At 39.7% G+C, this 24,423-nt stretch overlaps 1 protein-coding gene and 1 long non-coding RNA gene across 3 annotated transcripts in view; one reads left to right on the top strand and one right to left on the bottom strand.

The window, feature by feature from the left end:
* Positions 1-24,423, bottom strand: part of FBXL7 (F-box and leucine rich repeat protein 7) — a 418,013-nt gene that overhangs the window by 105,450 nt on the left and 288,140 nt on the right. The window lies entirely within an intron of this gene.
* LOC118893545 lies at positions 6,973-17,035 on the top strand. The gene is made up of 3 exons (XR_005019484.1): positions 6,973-7,143; positions 7,602-7,647; positions 16,622-17,035. It is a non-coding gene; the product is annotated as an uncharacterized LOC118893545 (long non-coding RNA).

The following is a 24,423-nucleotide window of genomic DNA, read 5'->3' as shown; positions in this document are numbered from 1 at the left end:
ATACTACACACATGCTATTTACTATAATAATATATACTACTAGCATTGTATTTATGTGTATATATGTATGCATTGTATTTATGTGTACATATGTATGCATGTGTATATACGTATATGTATATGTGTATGTATATATAATAATATATACTAACATTGTACTTATGTGTATATATGTATGCATTGTATTTATGTGTATAGATGTATGCATGTGTATATACGTTCGTGTATATGTGTATTATTATATATGTATATATAATAATATATACTACTAGCATTGTATTTATGTGTGTATATTGGTGATGAAGAATGATAGAATGCCTGCCACAGTACCAGCTATTGTCACACAGACCCTCTCTATGGTTCCTGGGTTCCAGCGATTCTACGTTGTACAGAATCGCTATAAAGGAAGCACAAACACTTGAAGCTGCCATTTTCAGCTTTTGCCATTATTTCCAAGTGGAATCTGCTGGTATCCAGTCTCGAAATGCCAGTCTCTAAATTTTCTCACCGATTTAATCCTCAGTCTTATATGCTAACCCTAAACTTGCCTTATCTATGACAACTTTACCAGCTGATCAGGGATTGTGATCCAGACAAAAATCAAAAAAAAATTTTTTTTAAGTTGGTAAACATCATGCATTTAGGAAAGGAAGTCTCTAATCACCTCATTTATCATGTAAAAGCACACCTGTCTGCTCCCTATGACTAATGCATTCATCACTGGCAAAGCCTCAGGCACTTCCTCCCACCACTTCTTGATTGTTATAAGGGATGTCCTTCCCATTTTACAGGTGAGAAAACTGAGGTGCAGTCAGAGTAAGTGACCTGCCCAATGCTTACAGCAGAATCTGGGACCCGACCCCAGGTCTTTGGACTCAAAGCCCGGCAAACTTACCATTACCTCACATTCAACCACAAGCCTCTCATGGACTTAAGGAACAAAAACAACCTACACAGAAATTAGGAGGAGTTTTGTCATTTAAACTTTGGTTTCTGACAAAGGTTGATTTGTTATGGAATTGCATTTTATTTTCGGACAAAACCCTCAATGCAATTATTTTGTATGAAAAAAACAAAATAAATAAAATTCATAACACCCAGTTTTGAATAGATGATCACCTTTGTGGCCTTCACAATAAAAAAAAAAAATTAAGTAGCTGCAGTGCAAGATCTTTAAATCAACTTTGAGTTTAAAGGTGGCATCTAAAATATATCAAACATCTGAGCCACGATAGTGTGAACAACTGAATGAATGTTTGTTCTTTAAATTTGGGTGTGGATGTGCAAAACAGGGAAGAAAATGAGGTCAGCACTAAGGCAAGGTCTTGGATAATTCCTCATTTTGTAGATGAGGAAAATGTGGTCAGGAAAGGTAAGAACTTTACTCATGGCGAGTTAATATCACATCCAGTAGTCTTATTAAATTATGCTGCTTTATTGTCATGTTTACATCCAGATTTGGGTATCAAATTAACTGTGTGTTCAGTGAATTTGAAAAGGCATGACCTTTACAGGTACATAAAACCAAAAAACATTGACAACATGAGAAGGGCCATCCATCTCCAAAAAGAAAAGAAATCCTGATGGATTTTACCATACCCACCTACCAGCACACACTCATGGCTTTCTTAAATTTATAGACGAAAAACTAACAAATTAAACACCTTTTATTTGTATACCCAAAAACAGAACAGAGTAGTAGATGAGCTAAAAGGGAAGCAAGTTATTTCGGCAATATATTTCTACCAGTTAATTCCTGAATACTTTGTATCAGTGATAAGATCAAGTCTAAAGAAATAATAATAATAGTTTTCATTATGATAATTTCTTTTTGAATGTCCAAACATTTCCAAGTACCTAAAAACATTTTAATTATGTACCTAAATCTTGAGGTAGATATGGATAATTTGCATCACATTGGTGAGAATCCAACAGCACTTTTCACATACGAACGTCTATTCATAGCTCTCTCCATACCGTTTGAAATGAAACATATATTACAAATTAATCTAAAATAAGTTACATTTTCTCAATTGCAGCCACTGGCTGTCACCTTACTAAAAACACCCTTCAGCCAAAACTCAATATATAGCCATTTGATTTAGTGCAGGCTACTGAGGTCTGACGAAAGCAAGAAAGTGTGAAAATTTAAAACCCTTAAAGCAAACACAGCGCATTTTATAGGTGATGAAAATAATTGAGTATAAATTCTATATTTTATTTCAATCTCTCACAAAACTGTCCTGCCCTAAATAGTCAAGTGTCTTGACTGAGTAGACTTTAACGTTCCAAAAATAATCTATCAAGGCAGAGTTTTCCCATCAGCAGCATGTGACTCTCACCACCTTCAAATATTTCTCATTAAATAGGGATTAATTCACAAGGCCCCCTACTCCGCTAAGGACCCACTATAAATATGCAATAGTTCAGGGAAAGTTGCTAACATCCTTATCAAAGGCACTAACGTCCTAAAGAGCTTAGCAAGTTTGCTTGTATAATGAGTGCTTAAAGAATTCTGTCTCCATGGAGGCTGGACAGCTATTCTACATTGAAACCCTATTCAAAGTTGTAAATTTATGTTTCCTTCTCTCCAAGAGGCATTTCATTGCATTTCTTCTTTTCTTCATTCCTTTCAAACAATGAGATAATTAGCCGCAAAAATGTTATCGAATGCCAACGCCTATAGAGAAAGATGTCAACAGTACCTTCACTTGGAGTGAGGAAGTATGTGGAAAAATTGGTACCAGTTGGTAGAATGCAAAAACGGAAAGTCATAACTTAAGAAAGAATTATTAAATGTATAAAGAAAAGTCCTGTGTCAAATTCATAATGTGTTGTGGAGATGGTACAGAGTTGGAAACAACTGCTCATGCAACTGGACTCGTCGCGGGGTTGCTTGGGGTCAGACAGATCAGTGGCCCTCGGTAACAGCACCACTCAGATGCAGGGCTGCCAACACAGCGCTGGGCCACCGCTGTGATCTGCCAAGGGGTGTTCCAAGGGAAGATCTGGAGTGTTGACAGTGTATGTTATTGGAGTGAGGGAGGGCTTGTTTTTTTCCCTGGGCAAAACTAGCATCCTGTAGTTTTCTCTTGGAGATTCCTAGCGCATGGCAGCATATTAAAAGGATCTGTTAAATCTGGTCTCACCAAAGCATTTCTCAAACCAATCTGATCATGGAAGATTTTCATGACCACATTGCTATGGTGTGAACTGCATTCCTCCCAAATCCATATGTTGAAGTCCTAACCCTCAGTACAGTACAGTAACACAGAATGTGACAGCGTTAGGAGATAAGGTCTTTAAAGAGGTGATTAAGTTAGAATGAATTCTTAGTGTGGCCTCTAATCCAATATGACTAGTGTCCTTATAAGAAGAAGAGATTAGGACACAGACACACAAAGAGGCAAGACCATTGTGAAGACACAAGGAGAAGGAGGCATTTGCAAGCCAAGGAGAGATGCCTCAAATGGAAACTGGCTCTGCTGACACCTTGATCTTAGACTTCCAGCCTCCAGTATTAGTGAGAAAATACATGTCTGTTATTTAAGCTCCTGAGTTTATGGTACTTTTTATGGCAACCAGAGCAAATTAATACACACAACCGAAAGATTTATTGGAGCAGAACACTATCTTACAGCAAAAATATCTCTATAATTAGTGTACAATGGAGAGCACAAAGCCCATGGCCTATCTGACCTCTGCACCCCACCATACGAGCAACTACTACTAATAGTGTGGTTAATAATTGTGAGGATCATAGTTTCTTATTTGCCTGTGAGTCGTACATTTAGAGATACTTCTACAATTTCTTTTAATTTTGCCCAAGGATCAATTTTTGTGTTTGCTTTTGTTAGGAAAGATGGAAAGGGTAAAAATGCAAATGTAGCATTTCCATATCTACATCTTGTTTGATCATTTACTTGAGAGGTATCTGTTAAATGCCTACTACGTACCAAGAACTGTGCTAAACAGTGGACACACAGAAAAAGCAAGATAGATCTGCTTCTTGGATTTTAGAGTTGGGAGGAGAGAGAGAAGTATTAAATATCAATACCATTTATTATTTCATTTCAGTTTTAAGTGAAACAAAATTTCTTTTATATAAGTGACATAAAAGAAAAATAGTGGCAACTGAACCAGAACTAACTATATTACAGCTTTCACTGAACAAATCTAAGGCAGATAAAATAATGATGCAAATAAAATTTGCAATCATGGTATTCATAGTAATATGGTCAAATTTGTGTCCCATGTTTTACTCTTTTCAATATTAAATAAGGTACGTGATTATTCACCTTCTTAATATCACTTGTGGTGAGAGAAATCTAGAAGACATTAAGCAGTAAGAAATACATTTCAATATAAAGTATTTCTCCTATTATTTTTTGCATAAAATGAAAACCATGGATCATTATTGTCTGATTTCTTTACTGATATGTATTTAAATTTTAAAAAATATATTACCCCAAAAAAGACTAGAGTGTTATTTGCTAAACAATCCAACAAAATATTTTGTGTTTCTAAAGAAATTCTGGGAATCCATATTCAATGCTGTACATTCAAATTACGTGTGTCATTTATGACACTAGGGGAGAGTCAAGCATTGCAGCTTTGGCTGTTAAAAGACTGTAACGCTCAGATACTGTGTTTCAAATGGGCATGTCAACACGTCTTCATTTATGCAAAAGAAACGCCTTTCAAGTCATCTTTTTTCATGTTTTGCCCTTCCATTTCAGCTTCATGCCTCAGCTCTGTTCACTGATTAGTTGAATAATCCTAGCTCCTCTCCTCTTTGGTTGTATTAGCTCTTGTTCTTCTATGAAAAAGTTTAAAGCTATTTTTTCTTTAAAATGATTTGATCTTTCTACGAGTATCAAGCATTTATATGCATAAATGATTATTTTGTTATTAGTTCTTTGAGATTCTAGAGATATCTAGATATACATGGCTAATAATTACTGAGTGTCCACTCTGTATTAGGCCCTGTGCTAAAATTATTACATACCCTATCAAATTGCATCCACCTAATAGCCCTACGAAGTCGATTCAATTAGTGGCCATCTTCTTTTTCTTTTTTCAGGAGGAAGTGAATTCTAAGGAGGGTTAGCAATTAGGATTCTAATCCAGATCAAGCTCTTAGCCACCACAATGATTGCCTGATAAAGCGAGTCAAAAGGTACCCATTGTGGTAGTCCAAGAGCACTGAAGGATGAGGAGTTCCCACAGGAAATTCTGAAGTTCAACATTCAAGTAACCATCTGCATAAACAATCCCCCAAATATGCATACACCATCTGCTTTAGAATATGCAATTATACAGATGCTTGTGATACGGACACACTGATACACATTATCGTTAAATATAGCAACTTCACATGGTGATGAACATGGGTTGCCCACTAGCAAGAAAATATTTCTGCACAGCTACATCCATGATGGCAGTTTAATATTAAGGTAGAGCAATTCCTTCTGTGAGTTCCACTTAAAGAAAATGGCTGGGGTTTGGATGGTTTATTGGGTGAAAATAATAGCCAGCTGTCTTCAGAGATCGAGGATGGGCAAAATAATATAGTTAATGAAGGCAGACTCTTTTAAGTTACCCACATGAATTTTGAAAGGCAGTGGTTAGCAGAACAAAACATCCCTGCACAAAATCACAAATTGTGCTGTAAATTCATTCTACACCTTGAGTCCCTACTGTGTGTCAGGAGCTATGCAAGTGCTGGCAACAGCAGAGTGTAAAAGCACCCAAGTCCTTGCTTGTGTGGAGGTTCCGAACTTTCACCTACGAAGGAAACTCAGACAAAGGGGATCACCACTGGGTCACTTGGGACAAATCTCTCTTATATCATGATTTATCAAGCTGTTATTATTTCTTCATGTGTTGAGTCTGACTAGGGAAAGAGAAGGGCCCAAGGCTATGTCATGTCCATCATTATTCTCAGGGCCCAACCTGCCATCTTTCACTCTAATAGTTACTGAAGGTCTGACTACCATATACCAGGGTTATCCTGTGCGAGACGTGTAGCCATGCCCAGGGCACCCATTGAAGACGGGGGAGGGGCAAGTCCAGGCTGAGCTTGAGGAAGGGGCTCTGGGGAAACCATCAATGACCATCAGAAGTACATGGCTGGATACAGAAGGATTTACAACTGGAAATACATTTTAAATAAATTCAGGAGTTCCCTTTATTTTCCTTAAATATAAAGACTTGGTCAACGGAACACTTGACCTGGAGGGGATCTTCAGAATTTGATAGGACACTGAGAAAGACAAGGAAGAAAATCTAAAGAAAAATGCCCACTGCTGACTCCACAGGAAGCAGGCGAGGGACTAGATCACTTCCACACACGTATTTCAGCTCATCTGGGGCAAAGGAAAATGATAAATTATCCGGTCCTCGGGACTGTGTGAGTAATTTCCAGCACAGATGTGCCCCCTGCTGCTGACAGACCTGGAACAGCTGTCTTTTCTCAACTGCCAGGTCCTGGGCTGTGGTCACAGGGAGACCCAGCAGACAGTCAGAGCTCCCACAGCAGACAGCTCGTCTTCGCTTTCACCCGGCCGAGGAGCCCGACGATTTCCAGCTCTGGAAAGCCGTGAATTCAGAGCGGAGTGCGCTGTACCGTGGATTTGCCCAGTCAAGCTCAGGGGTTACTTCTGACCACTGGCAAAGATACCGCCCTGAAGTGCTTTTGGGGGGTGCCTCGCGGCTAGACATCTGTGTATATTGTGATTCAAAGACAGGAGTGGGAGTTAGCTCTGGAAGGGATCTTGAGCATTTGGAAGCTCAATTTATGACACCTTCTTGAGAGATGTAAAAGGAAAGCAGGGGTCAGAGGCAAAAGTAAGTCCCTGTTGTGAGGGGAAATTTGATTAAAACCAGTTTGCAATTTAACTCTCTTCCTCAGGAATGTTGAATATTCCAGATTGTCAGAAAACTGCACTGAAATACTCTGACCTACGTTGCATCAGAATGTGCTGAATTGTGCCCACTGGTGACTGCAGCGGCTTTTTCCTCTCTAGACAGTGAGGCTACTTCCTTCTCCAAGCCAGCTCTCCGGGGTGTCCGGGGCACAGTTCTTCCCCCTCTACGGCCCTCTCCTTCCCAGCACACGCAGGACCACGCATCTGCTGAAATGTGCGTATGGAGGATCTCTAAAGGCAGGGTGGCAGGGTGACCTAACTCCATGTGCCAGAATGTCCACTTTTGTTTCTCAGTATAATACGTACATATATTATAATGAGAAATATATATTTATTATATATTATATATTTATAATAATAGATATAACAATATATATAATATTTAATTATATATAATAATTATATATTTATAAGTATATATTTATAATATATATGTCTATATATAATATATATAATATATATAACATATATAATATGTAACATTATATAATTTTATATAACATATATTAAAATATATATATATATATATTTACTGTTTAGAAATGGAATCATGTCATAGCATAGACTTAGAAAAAGCCTCACAGGACAGGACACATTTGACAACTGGGCGGCTTTGGTACAGGCAGCTGGACTGGGGAAGTCACATAGTAAATCACTGTCTCCTTGCTTTAGGCTGCTTCCGTCACTTGTCCCAGGAGAGAGCTGTTTCTGGACACTGGTAAGCCTCCACTCTGTTTAGCTGGTGTATTTGTGAGACATACTTACCAATCCACAATTGGTCCCGTCTGTCCCATAGATCTGGGCTGGGCTAATCTTCCTAAAGAATAGGGTGGCCATGTCTCCAGGGTGTTGGGCAAAGCCCTGTTCTATGCCTGATGTCCCAACCTGATAATTATCAAAACACCCGTCCTCTCAAATGAGCCCCAGTGTGGAAGAGAAATCCATGGTGTTGTCCTGACGTCACTTCTCCACTCAAAATCTTAAAACTCCTTCCCATCCGTTGCTAACTCCCTCATTTCCAAACTGTTTTTAAACAATAATTTATTTTTTAAGTTATTTACTCTAATTTTTTCAGGCTATGCCAGAGATTTTATTTTGGTTTTTGTATTTACATTTGTCAAAGCTAGTTTAAGCTGATACACGGGAAGGTACTTTTGAGATGAATCATCCACAAATCAACACATGAAGTGTGAGTAGGAAGTTAATTTTTCCGCTTTGGCTGAGGAAACAACACCAAAAGCACCGAAGTGACAGACTTTACGTTATTTTAGAGAATAAAAGCAACTCACTTATGTAGCCTATAAACAAGCAAACTGGAGAATGATTGGGACAAATTAAACAAGTTTATTTTTAAGCTTTAAATATTTCTGTTAAATTATTCAATCTGTACTTAAGTCCTTTTGGCTTTCCTGGGTCTAGCTACTAAGCCTTTAGGTTATAGGATTAGATCAGATGATCTCGAAGAACTCCATCACTTGTAAAGTTTGATTCTGTGATTGAGATTTTTTTAAAGCATGCCAACTTGAGAAATGAACATAAAGGCTATAGGATAAAAATCCATCTTCACTTTTCTCTTCCTATTTATTCATAGCCTGAAAAAGGAAGGTGAGTCATTCATGTCCATATTTCATACCCAAATAATTTTCCAATTTAAAATAAATTAATAAAAGCTAAGATATCTATTTTTAATCAATCTCAGAAGTTGAATGATTAAGTAAATCCCATCAAATACTTCAGTTATCATAAAGAACTTAGCTTTCTTTTTAAAATCCTATGATTCAATAACCATTTTTTTCCCCGAATGGATTATTTTCTCCTGGAATTGATTATGGTTGATACTCAGTAACCTTAAGGGTCAAACAGGGCCTTTGGGGCCCTGCATTGACTATTTAGAAAACTTCTCAATGGCTATGGTGATACAGTTTCTCAAAGACCTTTGTAATTAGATGTCATTATATGAATCCCCAGTGAAGACCTGGCCTGTAGATAGATCTTAAGCTAAATCCATAAAAAAACTAAAATCCATAAAAATTAAAAAGCTGTATCTTAATATAACCTTCTACTATATTTAATATGATAGTTGACTATAAATTCAGAGTATAGAGTATTTATAGTTATCAAATTCAAAGAGATTTCTATTTGGGAAGAGTGAAATTTCAGGATCTAAAAGAGATATCATCCCTCCTCACTCCTTACAGCTATTAAGTCATGCTAAGGAATTCAGAACAATATGCTTCTCTATTCTAGTGTCTATATAGCTGTGACCCCACCCCCAGATTCATATACTGAAGTCCTAACCCCCAATACCTCAGAATGTGACTGTATTTGGAGATAAGAGTCTTTAAAGAGAAAATTAAGTAAAAATGAGGTCTTAGGGTGGGCCCTACAATATGACTGGTGTCCATACGAGGAGAGGAGATTAGGACACAGACACACACACAGGAAAGACTATGTGAAGGCACAGGAGAAGGTGGTCATCTTTAAGCCAAGGAGAGAGGCCTCAGAAGAAATCAACCCTGTTGATATCTTGATCTTGGACTTCCAGCCTCTAGAATTGTGAGAAAGTATATTCTTGTTGGTTAAGTCACCCAGTCTGTGGTACTTTGTTATGGCAACCTAACAAACTAATACAATAATCAACTTTTAAAATTTTATTGTAAATATGGAAAAGTAGAATAAGAATGCTGTAGTAAAAATAAGTTGCAAAACTATATTCTGGTGTTAACAAACAATATGGAAGTGTAAAATCAATTATTTTAATATTTGGGTTAGAACAAACAGTCACAAATAACTACAAGTGACGGTAAGAATCTTGTGATGCTTGTTTCAGAAAGAAGAGCTATCACCATTCCACTGAGGTGTCTGACTGTTTCTTTTTCGAGTGACACAAAGATGTGTATGGAATGTTCTGGAGGGCTGCTACGGGATGTCCAAGTCCTGTCTCTCAAACATGGGGCTCCCATTTGTGTGATCCCCCCTGCACAAAGGCTGGAGTGACTGACTTCCCCTTCACACAGGGTCTTTGCACTGGTCAAGGGACGAGTCTGTGGATGCAGGAGCAGGTGAAAGAGATGCTATTAAAACTCATCCTCCTTATTTATTTCTAAAGAAAATAAGAAAGCTTTTGGAGAGAGGTAGAGATCATCTAATGAATTTTCCCATTTGGGGTTGCATGGAATGGGACAAATTGTGAAACACTGATGGAATTACAGAAAGAGAAAGAAGGAGAAAGAGGGGGAGGGAAAAGGGGGGGGAGCAAGAGAGAAGTATGAGAAGCAAAGAATATTTAATTGAGCATAATATGCAATTTCAATTCCCAAATTCAGTATGAAATTTATGGCAAGATAATCTATGCTTGGAGTCATGCAAATTGACTCAGTTTCCTTCAACCATTCATTTGTTACAGTTTTCCTTTTTTCCTCCTTCTACTACTTCTCCTTCGTCTCCTTCTTCTTTCTTTAATGCATGGTCAAGATAGTGTTATATTCAAGAACAGGACAAAGTGATTATGGGAAATGCCAAAGTTGGTTTTATCTGACTCAAACCCATTGTTACATAGATAAGTATCTACGATATTAGGAGATCAAGGTTATACTCGTGGTATATTTCACGATAAAATGTGGATCAAATATTCTTAAGTGGCTAATTTCCAAAGTCTGAGTATAAAACTGCTAGAAGTCAGCCAGTCCACAGATACTCATCAAAGGCCTACTATGGCTATAATACAGGTCAAAGCTCTGAGGATAAAGCAAGAACCAGATGATGTGTCTTCAAGGGTCTCACTTTCTCCCGAGGAGTGACAGACAGACATGAAATCCACCAACAGATTAACAATATGACTGCAGACATAGGTAACTGCTAGTAAGAAAACATAAAGTAATTTGGTGAAGGATGACTTGGCAGTGTTGAGAGCAGTCCTGGTTTATCTAGGAGGGCTGAGGAAGCCACTTTGAGGGGCTATTTAAGCCAAAACTGCAAGGAGGGAGCCCAGTAAAACTCTGGAGTAAAAGCATTCAAGAAAAAGCAAGAACCAGTGCAAATGTCACGTGTGGGGGGCCAAGCTTAGCATGACCAAGGGAGAGAGAGATGAATGACTGGATGGCAGTGAACGAGGGTAACAGTCAGACCTAAGAGTATAGAAGTGGGAGAGACTGTACAGACCCCCCTGCCTTGTGGAGGAGCATGGATTTTACCTTAATTGCATTCAGTTTTAAGCAGAGACCGACATGATCTTGCAATGCTTCTAAATCATCACTATGGCTACTGGGCTGAAAGTTGACTGTTTGGGGTCAGAATAAAGGACGTGAGATCCAAAGAAGGGGTGAGATGAAGGCCTTTTGGAGTGGTTGTCATAGAGGAGACGGTGAGAAGTACTCAGATTCAAGATAGATTCTGGAGGTAGAGCCAAGTGGACTTGTGGATGAGTACAATGGGAGGAGAAGGTGGGAACTGGGGGAACTTAATCACATGCGTGTGACCTTCAGTCATCTTTGCTCTCTTTTTTTCTGTTGAGGTGAAGAATACTCCATCAGACTAAGCCTTTTAACTTAAAGTCCCTAACATCTCTGAATTTCATGGATAGAATGAAGATAAATATACCTCTCTCAAAAAGTTCAACAAATGCTTCAAATGTATCAAATGTATCAGCTGGCAGACTAAACTCCTGCGCAAGTATGGAATGAAGTTATTATGTTCACCATTTTGGCTTAGAATCTCCTGCACCCCCATCCCTCAATGAATATTTCTAAAGCCAGGAAAGAATATTTCAAAACCCTGGCTTGCTCTCTTCACTATATACCCCAGTGGGGGATCCTTTATCTGCTGATAAAAATCTACAGTGAAGAAAATTCTTTACGCTGTTCTAGAAGGGACATGACTTATCTTTTCTTGTCAAAATGAAAGCAACGTTTTTTTGACACTACTTGATTTCAAATGCTGGGAGTGATATGTGGAAAGAGACACTCTGCCTTGGTTAGAGTTGGCCAACTTCCTCATGACGTACCAATGAAACTCCTAGAGAGTGTGTTTTGCAGGGAGAATGGAATGGGCATTCTAAGGATATGACGTTAATCTGTGCATTGAACATTTTCCCTCAGCCTTTGAGACACAACATTGTGACCTTTTTTTTTCCCCAAGAGGGTATGGGGAGGCGCCTAAAAAACCTTTTACTGCACTTCCAATGGGAATGAGCCTGGCCCAGTCCTTCCTTGATCTGTCTTAGGCGAGGACAGTCTCTCCTTCTCCTGTCCTCACATATAACTCTACCGTTAGCCGTCTCCTGTTCTGTACATTTCACCCATGACAGCGCACTGACGCGGTGTATGTAGATCACCATCTCCTCAATTACACTGGCTCTACCGGGCAGAGTGAAGGTCTTGCTCACTGGTGCTCCGCTGCCTGGCCAGGGCTCAGCTCGGGTCACTGCTTGTCTTATGAGTGAGTCCCAACTACACTTGATTGTCAGTAAGTAGGAAAATGTGTGATTACCTGCAATAAGCTCTGGCAAAGGGACTGCCTCAAGGCACCATATTGTATCACAAAAGCTGGTACATTATTACACTTCATTTTCAATCTAGATCAGAATCCTCACTTGCAGACAGGAAATTTCATCTCCCCCAAGGTGGACCAGGCAAAGTTACAGATACAAGTTTATGTAGACCTCTGACATAATTGTCAACCCCATGCTCTCGGAAGAGTGAATGTCTGCTAGACCTTCAAATTCTCCTGTGGGAGAGACTGCTGAGGAAGCATTTGTTCAAGTTGCTGCTGTCTTTTGTTTTTGTTTTGATTTTTAAAAAATATTTTAACTTAGCTTTTAAAAATGGGTAATAGGGCTTCCCTGATGGCGCAGTGGTTGAGAGTCTGCCTGCCAATGCAGGGGACACGGGTTCGAGCCCTGGTCTGGGAAGATCCCACATGCCGTGGAGCAACTAAGCCCGTGTGCCACAACTACTGAGCCTGCGCATCTGGAGCCTGTGCTCCGCAATAAGAGAGGCCGCGATAGTGAGAGGACCGCGCACCGCGATGAAGAGTGGCCCCCGCTTGCCACAACTAGAGAAAGCCCTCACACAGAAACAAAGACCCAACACAGCCATTAAAAAAAAAATTAAAAAAAATTAAAAAAAAATAAATAAATAAAAATGGGTAATAAAGTCACATAGGCCATAAGTGAAAAAAATCCAAGATACACAAAGTCTTCTTCTAACACCATCTCCAGTCTGTTCAGCAAACTCTTCCTAATGTTACCACCGTTACTAGTTATAGTGAATCCTAAAGACTTATTTTACATCTGCAAATATTAATTCTTATTCTCCCTTTTTTCACAAAATGATCGTTACAAAAAAGTTAATTTATCAGTGTTAAAGGAAGCTCAAAACAATGTGGGGAAACTATCAGGTTCATAAATGGAAGAAATTAAGTTAACCCAAAGAAAAAGGGGAACTGGCAGAAAAGAAAAACATAAAGTGCCAAAGTGGGTTTTATTTGCTTCTCCATCAGCCTTGAGCAAAGGAGAGAGAGTCTTCACTCAGCTGAGTGTGAAGGGTCTTGGCAAGCCTGTGGGTGTCTACGTGCTTCAAGGCAGACTTGTTTGGTCATCCGTCTTTCCAAATAAAAAGCTTAGGGTCTGTCAGGAACATGGAGACAATAGCAGACCAAATGGTCTGTGGTCAGAAGAATTAGATGAAATGGCACCGACGCTCTTAATGAGAAGGCCATCTTGTTTTATTCCTCTATCTCAAAGCTCCCATTTTTCTTTGCTACCTCTTTTCTGTCATCTGGGGTGTATTAAGGGAGAAATGGGGAGGAACCATAGCAATTATCTGGAAAATTAAGTGGAAAAAATCCAAAGTACTTGGCCCCAAAAGGTCTGGGCAAACCTAAAAGCCAGTATTTCCTGTGATATAGATGACTCCAAGTTTCAGAATATATAATTTCTTTCAGGAGCTTAAAGTTACATTTTTAAAAACACAGACATCACACATTTCTTGTCTAAATTGTAAGCTGTTATTAAGATCTGTCTTAATTTGTTTTAATACAATCTAATCTTTTCCATCTATCCAAAATGTAACAGTTCAGGTAATACTGATTTTAGATCAAGGCTGAAATGCTGCAAATATTGAACAAGATTCATCCCCATCAACCTAGATTTACTACCATTACCACTCCAGTGTTGAACAGGACAGCCACATATGGTTGTGCCCTGTCAGATATTTGGCCAGGGGTTCAGCTGGGGGTCTGAGATTTAATCTGCCCCTCAACTAGTTATGCCCTATGGAGGAGGGCTGCATCTACCCAGAGGAAGGGGAGCCTATCTCTAGCGGGCCACAGAAAGCAATGCCTTCTTGTAATTCTCACACAGGCACTGCATGTTCCAGCTCAACCCTGAAGTCAAGCACTTTGAAACCACTGGCAGTAACAGGCGCCACCATGATTATGTTTATATGGGAGACCACACATCAGGTTCATATGGGATAGTCCTGCATTACACCTGTTGACCAGCTTAATTAATTATTATTAATGCCACTTCCACTCTTAAGAGTGTTTGGGACTAGATGACCTTTTATATTGGTCATCCTAGTCTTGTATGTTTTGTTCTACCTCTGTAGAACAAAGGTAGAACAAAACATACAAGGAGATTAATTTACAGGGCTTAACTGAATCCCTTTCAAAGCTACACTCATGAGAATAGCCAAGATGATCTCTTAGCTGTGCTGTATCTCTTTTTGAAATCCACTCTGTAGTGTAGATTCCTCAAATAATTGAATCTTTAAAAAGCAGCCAAAAATGTGTACTGTTTCATGTTAATTAGGATAGTTGTGCTCTTTCTTCAACTATCCCTTTATATGCATGAAAAAAAAAGGTGGTGAGGGTAAAACAAGCATTCTGCAGTAACTGAGTCTGCCACTGAGGAGTTCCTGATCTTATTATGCACATTCTCAAATCCTTTCTCGGCCACCTTGTCTGTGCCTCATTTTGGCATTGACTTGGGCAACATGATAGCACCTCAGGCAGCTGAGGGAATTCCATAATCCTCGCTGGCCTGGCTCAGTGAATCCTAGTGAAGTCTGGATCGTGCCAGTTGGAGAAAAAAATATTTACTGCTGAGTTGCTAAAAGCTCTGGCTGCTTCCCTCATTTGCAAACCATATAAGAAGTGGATGTCACAGCAGGGTATAAAATCCAACTGCTTTGATGCTTTTTTTTCTCATGCAATTACCTGTGTCATTATGTCATTATTTAGGACTCTTTGTTTTGATTTGGAAGTTTGCATCAGTAATCAGTGCAGATTCTAAATAGACAAGCTAGCAGAGCAGGGGTTGGCAACTTTTTTTCTGTAAAGAAACAGATATTAAACATTTTATGCTTTGCATGCTGAACAGTCTGTTATAACTACTCAATTCTGCCTTATAGCACGAAAGCAGCTGTAGACAATGGGTAATCAAATAAGCATTGCTGTGTTCCAATAAAACTTTATTTACAAAAGGAGCTGGCAGTCTGGCTTTGGCCTGTGGGCCATAGTTTGCTGACCCCTACAGTTAGAGGACTCCCCTCCCCTCTGTCTTCCCCATTGGCTATCTATTGGAAAATGTGCTCTTATCATCATCATGATTCATAGCAAAGTCCCCATGTCTCTTTCCTTATCTAACGAGACATTATTGGTTTTTATGGCAGAAAACCATTCAAAGATTTTCAGAGTTAATTTTGAGAATCCTATTACATCTCAAGATTTATTCATGATTTGACTTATTCTTTGGGCAATCTTCTGGATGGAGAATTAATGGCACTGAAACATTACAATGGATACAATGGATCCATACAATGGCTTGACTTCAAATGGGATATCACTTTAGTAAGAAAAGATGCCCATTGAATAGGAAAAATACCCTGTAAGGTCATAAACTAGAAAATTAGATTATAAATTATGACAAAAGCTTTTGAGAATAAGAAATTTGATAGTTTGGGGCCTGCTGTTATTCTAGTTTTAAAATGTGCGTCTCTTTTCTTCTCCTCTGTTACACTTATGGTAGTAATTTGATGAGAGTGCCTTTGAAATCAATGAGATGCTCACGCTTACTTGGATCTCTGCATAGGTAAAAACATTAAGATGTGTGCTTACTTCCTTCTAACTTAAAATAAAAATATTATATTCGCCCATCCTCTCCACTTAGCCTCCAAAATAAAGAACAATGGAGTTATCCATATTCATCTCTTGAAAAAACTCATGGAGCAAAACCTTGAGCTGATTTTAATGATCAAACACACCATTTGTTTGCAGGTAATTTTTGTGACTGAGTCCTGAAGGAAAGTACGCTTTGTTCAAATTAGCAACACTTAAAAGGGCATGGATTTTAAAGTTTCCACCACAGAAAAGGTACTGTGATGATAATGTTAATGTCTGGCTCTTAGGCACATCTTCATTAGAATTCTATACAGTTTAAGGCTTGCAAACTGCATCAAATCTTGATAATTACCTTAGGTTTCCAAAATTGATACACATTTAAAACCCTGGTATGAAAAACTTAATCATCTTTTGACTATATCCCTCTGAACTGCAAACAGTTACATATTTAGAAAAATGCTAGTCAAATTATGATATAAGAAGAAAGGCTTTCTAATTCTGTGTTACTACCTCTTCACCCGTGCCCCCTACTCCCATCATTTCTCAGAGGTTTTTTTATCCACTCTTGTCAGAGCCACGGATTCTCCAGTCCCTGAACTGCTCCTGATGGATCCCTGGAGGAAGAGAAGACTGTAGAAAAACAAAACACACAAACACAAACCAGACTGGGCATGGGGTGTAACGAGAGATGAAGAGCCACAGAATCAAACATAAGGCTTCCTCTGGCAAAGCTGTTATCCACCAGCCTCAATCTTAAAATGTCTTTTAAAGTTTCAAGAGCAATTCATGCTAAGGCATCATACTGAGGAACGAAGCTAAAAAAAAAAAGTTGGAAAGTATTTCCCACAGGAAATGCACCCTGCTTGCTCTCTCCGGCCTGTATTGAAGCCAAATTTCTATCTACAGAGGAAAGACCTTGGTTTCTTTGCCCCCCTCTCTCCTCTTACAATATTATTAGGTTGCAAACAATAGCTTTTTTGTTGCAAAGCAGGAATAAAGGAGCCTAAAATCAGCACACAATTGTGTGATCACTGGTTAGCCTTGTATCCCAAAATTGTTAAGAAAAAAAAAAAAAAAAGAAGTATTCACAAAGCCAGTCACCCTACTCACACCAAAAGATAAGGGAAGGCCCTGGAATCTGTGAGCAAAAATCCTCACTATGCATTTATAGGGCTCTGGCAATATTTCCCACAAGGACCTGCCAATTTTAAAGCACTTTTTCTTGCTTTATTTACCCATCTTTAGTCAAGGAAGATATTATTAGTTCTGAGCTTTCCCAGTTTGTTATTCATGGTGCTGAACATGGGGGTAATGAGAATATGAACATATAAACTGCTGATGGCTTTAAAACAAAACATTTGGTAAATATCTTTTATTTCGTTTAGGTCTTGTCATTTTCTATCACCTCGGAAGATGTTTATCAGTTAGCTCTCATCTTGGCCAGGAGATGTCACTGTAGTTGGATTAAATAATTTACAGAGCAATTTGAGATATGTTGGAAACAGTCTGAGTGTTAAAAACTTTCCGTGGGACTGTCACAAATGTATAGAGAGGCATTCTGGAATAAAAGTGGACTCTGTGTACCCAACTCTGCTTTTAGCCAATAGATACATTCATGTATGCTCCAGATTAAAAGGGAATGCTTATTCCCTCCCACCTTGCTAAAAGTCAAATATACTAGAATAAGATAGCATCATAAACTTAGTGATTTATCCATCTGGGTGAGTAAAGGTTCTAGTGGACATAAGCATGAGGGAGTTTTATTTCCACTTTTCATAGAAATAGAAATAACAATCCTAAAATTTGTATAGAACCACTAAAGACTCTAATAGCCAAAGCAATTCTGAGAAAGAAGCACAAAGCTAAAGGCAACAGACTTCCTGATTTCAAACTATACTACACAGCTATAGTAACCAAAACAGTATGGTACTGGCATAAATACAGACACACAGACCAATGGAACAGAATAGAGAGTCCAGAAATAAACCCTTGTATGTATGATCAACTAATATTTGACAAGAGTAAAAGTATACTCAGTGGGGAAAGGATAGTCTCTTCAATAAATGGTGTTGGGAAAACTGGATATCCACGTGCAGAAGAATGAAGATGGACTCATATCTTACACCATACACAATAATCAGCTCAAAATGGATTAAAACTTGAATGTGAGACCTGAAATCATAAGACTCCTAAAAGAAAACATAGGTAGTAAGCTCCTTGGCATTGACCTTGGCAATAATTTCTTGGATTTGACACCAAAAGCAAAGGCAGTAAAAGCAAAAATAAATGAATGGAACTATGGAGACAAAAAAGCTTCTTCACAGCAAAGGAAACCATCACTAAATGAAAAGGCAACCTATGGAATGGGAGAAAACATTTGCAAAACACATATCTAATAAGAGGTTAATATCCAAAATATGCAAGAAACTCATATAACTCAACAGCAAAAACAAAACAAAACAGACAAAAAAACCCAATAACAAACAAAAACAATTAAAAAATGGCCAAAGGATCCGAATAGACATTTTCCCAAAGAAGACATTTAAATGGCCAAGAAATATATGAAAAGGTGCTCAACATCACTAATTATCAGGGAAATGTAAATCAAAACCACAATGAGATATTACCTCACACCGGTTAGAATGGCTGTCATTAAAAAAAAAAAGAGAGAGATAACAAGCATTGGTGAAGATGTTGTGAATGTAACCAGTATAGCAGTTCTTCAGGAAATTAAAGAAGAACTACCATATGATCCAGCAAACCCACTTCTTGTGCTGGTAGATGACCCAGAAAGGTCTATTTCACTGCATTACAGTCCAACCTTTGGAAAGGTGACTGTGCCCTACTTATGTCCATACGGCATTCTGGAAAACATTTGAAAGTTGAAATGTCTGAAAGTCAAGCAACAGACTTCATGTTATTTAGTAGGGGTGTGAAGAAGGGGTACTTTTTTTCTTTTTCAACTTTATTGAGTTATAATTGACCAGCACATGACTAACTTGGTGTTTACTGAATACACACTAAATCAAACCGAAAGGAAAAAGTACAGTGAAAATGCCCTAATTACTGCTTCCTCTCATCCCCCACTCCCCCACAAGGTGCTTTATGAGCATCATTTATTCGTGGGGTTAAGGACAGCTTGCTTTAACATAAAATGCCTGAAAGCTAAGCCAGCATATGCATTATAATTGCATTTCTCTGTTATTTTCCCTAACTTTATGAATATATCAGGTGGGATCTTGCCATTTATTATTATAATATTATGGTTAGCGATTGATAAAGCTCCAGATGACAAAATGATTCTCTCTTTAGGCATTAACCAAAATTACCTATTGTTCTTGCAAAGTAGGTACTAACTGGATTTTTTTCATGGGACACTCTTTGGAGTCAATGTTCTGCATCTGGTCCACCAGATTCACTCTGGAACCTTCCGTACCCTCCTCAGTGACCAGGAGCCAGGCTTCTGAGGGTTACATCTACACAACAAGGATCCTCTGTTGTCTGGCTCCTAGTTGGAATTGACCAATGGGCAGTCCAGCAAAAACAGAGAGGGCAAAGGAAGGGAGAGGTCATAGCGTTCATTATCCAACATCCTCCCCACTCAGCCTCTTCTTCTCTACCAAAGGCTTCTCCTTGAGACATATCTACAGTTCTCTCCCAGTCCTGGCAAAACCCCCAGGGGTTTGCCTGCCTTTGCCCTCCCAGGCCCAAGAGCTAGCCCAGGCTACTACCCATCTTTTGCAGGTCCCTTTTAACCCTGCCCTCAACTTTCCAAAGTCCTCTCTAGGAAAATCTCTCCAATTGCCTTGTTTGAGTGTTCTACATACACACATCATTTCTGGACCCCAGCTGGCACCTGAAGCATGAAATAAGCTTTAGTGGAACGTGTACTGTCTACTATTTAGATACATGACTAGGCACATATATCCCTTGTAGGTGTCTTAATTTGAGAATAAAATAGTTTTTATTGGACTTACCCAAACCAAGTTTTGGAGAGAAATTCATGGAGAGAAGAAAATGTATAAAGATCACAGAGTATCTGAAACAAAGAACCACAGAACTAAACTTGTTAGACCCAATCATAGGTTTATTTTAAATCCTCATTCCAAGTTACAGTATTAAGTTTAGCGACTGTTTATTGAGAGCCTACTAACAGCTCGACATTGTGCTCAGCGTTTTAACGTAAGTCATCTGTCCTCGGTCTGATAAACTTGCAAGGAAGGTATTATCCCCATTTTAGAGTTGAGGGTAATGAGACTCAGATAAGTGCAATAACCGACCCTCACACACATGGCTAGTTAGGGACTAGCAAGGAATCCAGAACAGCCGCACTCTGTCTACTGGACAGACCACCCCGTCCAGAGGGACACTGGGACCTGGGACCTCATGGACTCCACATGGCTAAAAGGACTTTAAGGAGTCCAGAGCCTTAACATAAGCCTGTTTAATTTACTTAATCTAATCTTCCCAACAGATGCCCTCACAGAACCATTCTCAGAGAAAACTCATCGACATCATGTGTCCATGAATCACCGTTTGGAAAATGGGTTCTGTACCTCTATTTCCTGATTTTCCTCTCTTACAGCTGAGTCTGATGCCTCTTATTCCTTCTGGGACCAGTGATTACATTTAGGAAAGCCTGCTCTAAAACATCAGGTGTACTGGAGTTTTTCAAACACTACATTGTTATCAAAAGGATGTAGTCTATTTGTGAGACTTTCAAAGCATGTCATAATTTGATGATGATAAGGAAGGGGGAAGAGGAATCTTCGTAACAGGAAGTTTTCTTCAGCACTTAATGATTTGGGCAGAGACCAGGCTAGCAGTCATCTGATAAAATGATTTGCTAAGGAAAATGCCGGTGTGGGTGATTTTAATAATAAATAGACGCTAACATGTACTTAACACTAAGAATGCGCCAGCCACGACTCTTCAGCTCTTTACATGAGTTACCTCATTTAAAGCTCACGGTACCGCTTTGAGGTAGATATTATTAGTCTCTAATTTTACAGTTGAGAAACTGAGGCACAGACAGGTTGAAGAGGTTGAAGAAGTTTCAGTGTCAGACAGCCAGTGTAGAGAAAGTGGCATTGAGCTCTAGGTAGTCGGATTCCAGAATCTGCTCAGAGGAAGGGCTTTTCTGCTTAAGAGATGCTAGCTTCCTTCTGTTATGGACCAGCCAGATTTTAATTTAAAAAAAAATCATGTACAGTGATCTCAACTTAATGCAAGGATGAATCGACTTCAACACATGAAATGTGGTAGGAATAATTTTTAAAATCAAGTCTGATATTAAAAAAATAGTTTCACGAGTTCAAGGAGAATTGTAATTTAGCCTCAGTGTGGAGATGATCTGGAGATTTTAGTTAATGGTAATCTAAATAGGAACAAGCAGTGTTAGAGGGCTGAAAATGGGGTCTTTATGCAGCATCAGAGCAAGTTCAAGGCTCAGAATCTGCCCCTCACGAAGACTCCCAGGCCTGCCGCGTGCACAAAAAAAGCATTATTTTATTTTGAGTGCTACCCTTTGGAAGGTTCAGAGGCAAGTCATCAGCACAGTGAAACGATTCACAGCCTGGTCTGATGGTCTTCCTGTAGCTACCCTGCCTGCTACCCCATCTGCCCCAGAGCTGGCCACCAGCCATGGAACCAGAGCCAGGGAGCTGGCTTCAAGCTGAAGCGAAGAGGACAGGCAGGAGCCAAAGAGCTGGGTGATGCTGGGGTCCATAGAGGGTGGGAGAGACCCACACAGCCAACGCTTTTGTATAGAACACACAGCAGGGCACCAGGTAGGTTGTGATCCCAAAGCTCCATTCGTGACGGAATCAGCACAAACAGCCTGCACACCTGCCAGGGTAGTGGTGGCTAATGGCCTTGAACATCACTCTGTTGTGCTTCACCTGTGTGCTCAGCAGGTACAGGGCAGAGGTGAGCATCAGGTTGCCTTAAAGGACAGGGTATGTTCACTTAAGGACACAGGTGGTCTACTCAGGGGGAAGAAGCCTTAGGGTAGTCATGGTGATAGTCTTACAATATCTGAAGAGCTGTCATATAGAAGGACCCGAAATACACCCGAGATGCTGGGGATACTTCCTTGAGCATGTTAGGTAAGCTCCTGTCTCCATGTAGCTCCTGGTCTGATGGAGATGGAGACATTAAACAAATGATTGCATTATTAAAAATATTGTTCCAAACTCTGATAGCTGCCAATAAAGGAAAGATCCCAAGTCCTACAGAGCATCTGGGGAGATGCCACCTTTTTGAAGAAGTGCCATTTAAGCCGACGAGCTAAGGATGAGGAGTTAGTTAAGTGGAGAGTAGAGAGAGGGATGCTTCGGGTGAAGAATCTGGAAGAAGGGTGGTCCAGCGGGGAGGAAGAAGGCCAGGGTCAAATCTTAAGAGACCTCGTAGACCCTACAGATTTTGGATTCACACTTCCAGGCAACACTTGGAAAGCTTCTCTTCTCCCTTCCAATTCCCCTTCTCTTCTCTTGTTTTATAGTCTATGTTTTATTTTTTCGCAATTTCACATAATTAATGGACATTACAGGTCTACTTCCTTTGTCGGCAAAAAATTAGTGGTTACCAATTTTACATTCAACACTGGACTAGGCCCTGCGGCTTAAAACGTAAATAGGATGTGTACTGGGTTGAAGTATGTTCCTCCCAAATTTACGTCTACCTAGAACCTCAGGATGTGACCTTATTTGGAAACAGGGCTTTCTGTAAGTGTAATTAGTTAAGATTATGTAATACTGGGCTTCCGTGGTGGCGCAGTGGTTGAGAATCTGCCTGCCAATGCAGGGGACACGGGTTCGAGCCCTGGTCTGGGAAGATCCCACATGCCGCAGAGCAACTAGGCCCGTGAGCCACAACTACTGAGCCTGCGCGTCTGGAGCCTGTGCTCCACAACAAGAGAGGCCGCGACAGTGAGAGGCCCGCGCACTGCGATGAAGAGTGGCCCCCACTTGCCGCAACTAGAGGAAGCCCTCGCGCAGAAACGAGGACCCAACACAGCCAGAAATAAATAAATTAATTAATTAATTAAAAAAAAAATAAAAAGAACCTCTGCTGCAGCTGTGAGGAAGAGGGAATATTTAAAAAAAAAAAAAGATTATGTAATACTGGATTAGGCTGGGCCTTTATAAGAAGAGGAGAGAACTCAGAGGCACAAAGAAGGCCGTGTGCAGAGAGAGGCAAAGATTGGAGTGATGTGTCGAATAGTCAAGGAACTCCAGGGAGTGCCAGGGATCACCTGTGGCTGAAAGAGACATGGAAGGATTCTTCCCTAGAGCCTTCCGAGGGAGCGCGGTCCCGCTGACACCTTGATTTCAGACTTCCGCCTCTAGAGCTGTGAGCCAATACACCCCACCGTTGTAAGCTGCACAGTTTGTGGTAATTTGTTGCAGCAGCCTAGGAAACTAACACAGCATGCCTCTCCCTACTCAGATAGGCCACAGGGTATGAAGCAATGGTGTAAAAAGAAATTAGCGTAAGTTAAATACTATAATAAGTGCACATCCAAGGCATTATAGAACTTTCAGAACATCCCTGAAATTATTTCTTTCCTCTCTGAATTTAATTTTTATTTTTACCATGCTTCTTCAGAAATCTATGTTTTAAAGTCAGTTTAATTTTAGGTAGAAGAAGGTGGGATGTGTAGGTTTCTCTATAATCTAAGTCAAGCAACAAAGGACCTCTCTGTTTGACCAAATTGAGGCTTTCTGCATTTCTGAACACAAATTCTCATGGTATTAGAAGTTTGGACTACATCACTTCCTTTCTCAGGACCCAACTACGGTACCACATTTACTCAGATATTTTATCTTCCTGAATCCCCCTCTGTCTTAGCTCTGCTTATGTCCTGAAATTTCCTGTCCCCCGATCGAGGCACACCTCTTTCAAAAGGCCTTTCCAGCTGTCTTTATTTGAAATAAGTTCCCTTCTCTCCTATACTGTAACGCCTTTAACATTGCACAGGTATCATATATTACATATTATAAACTCTTCATTGGGGATTGATTTCTGCTTGTTTTATTAGCTTTCTAGGGCTGCCCTAACAAATTACCACAACTTTGGTGCCTTAAAACAATAGAAATGTATTCTCTCACAGTTCTAGAGGCTAGAAGTCTGAAATCAGGGGGTCGGCAGGGCTGCACGCTGTTGGAAAGTTCTAGGGGAGAACCCTTCTGCCCCTTCCAGCTCCTGGTGGCTCCAGGTGTTCCGTGGCTTGTGGTTGCATCACTCCAGTCTCTGCCTCCACTTTCACACGGACTTCTGCTCTGTATCTTTCTCCTCTGTGGGTTTCTTATAAGGATTTATATCATTGGGTTGACGGCCCACCCAAATAATCCAGGATGATCTCATCTTGAGA

The sequence above is a fragment of the Balaenoptera musculus genome, chromosome 3 (assembly GCF_009873245.2).
Source record: "Balaenoptera musculus isolate JJ_BM4_2016_0621 chromosome 3, mBalMus1.pri.v3, whole genome shotgun sequence".
NCBI classification, from domain to species: domain Eukaryota; kingdom Metazoa; phylum Chordata; class Mammalia; order Artiodactyla; family Balaenopteridae; genus Balaenoptera; species Balaenoptera musculus.
The sequence above is the reverse complement of the archived record's forward strand: the minus strand, read 5'-3'. Positions and strand labels throughout refer to the sequence as shown.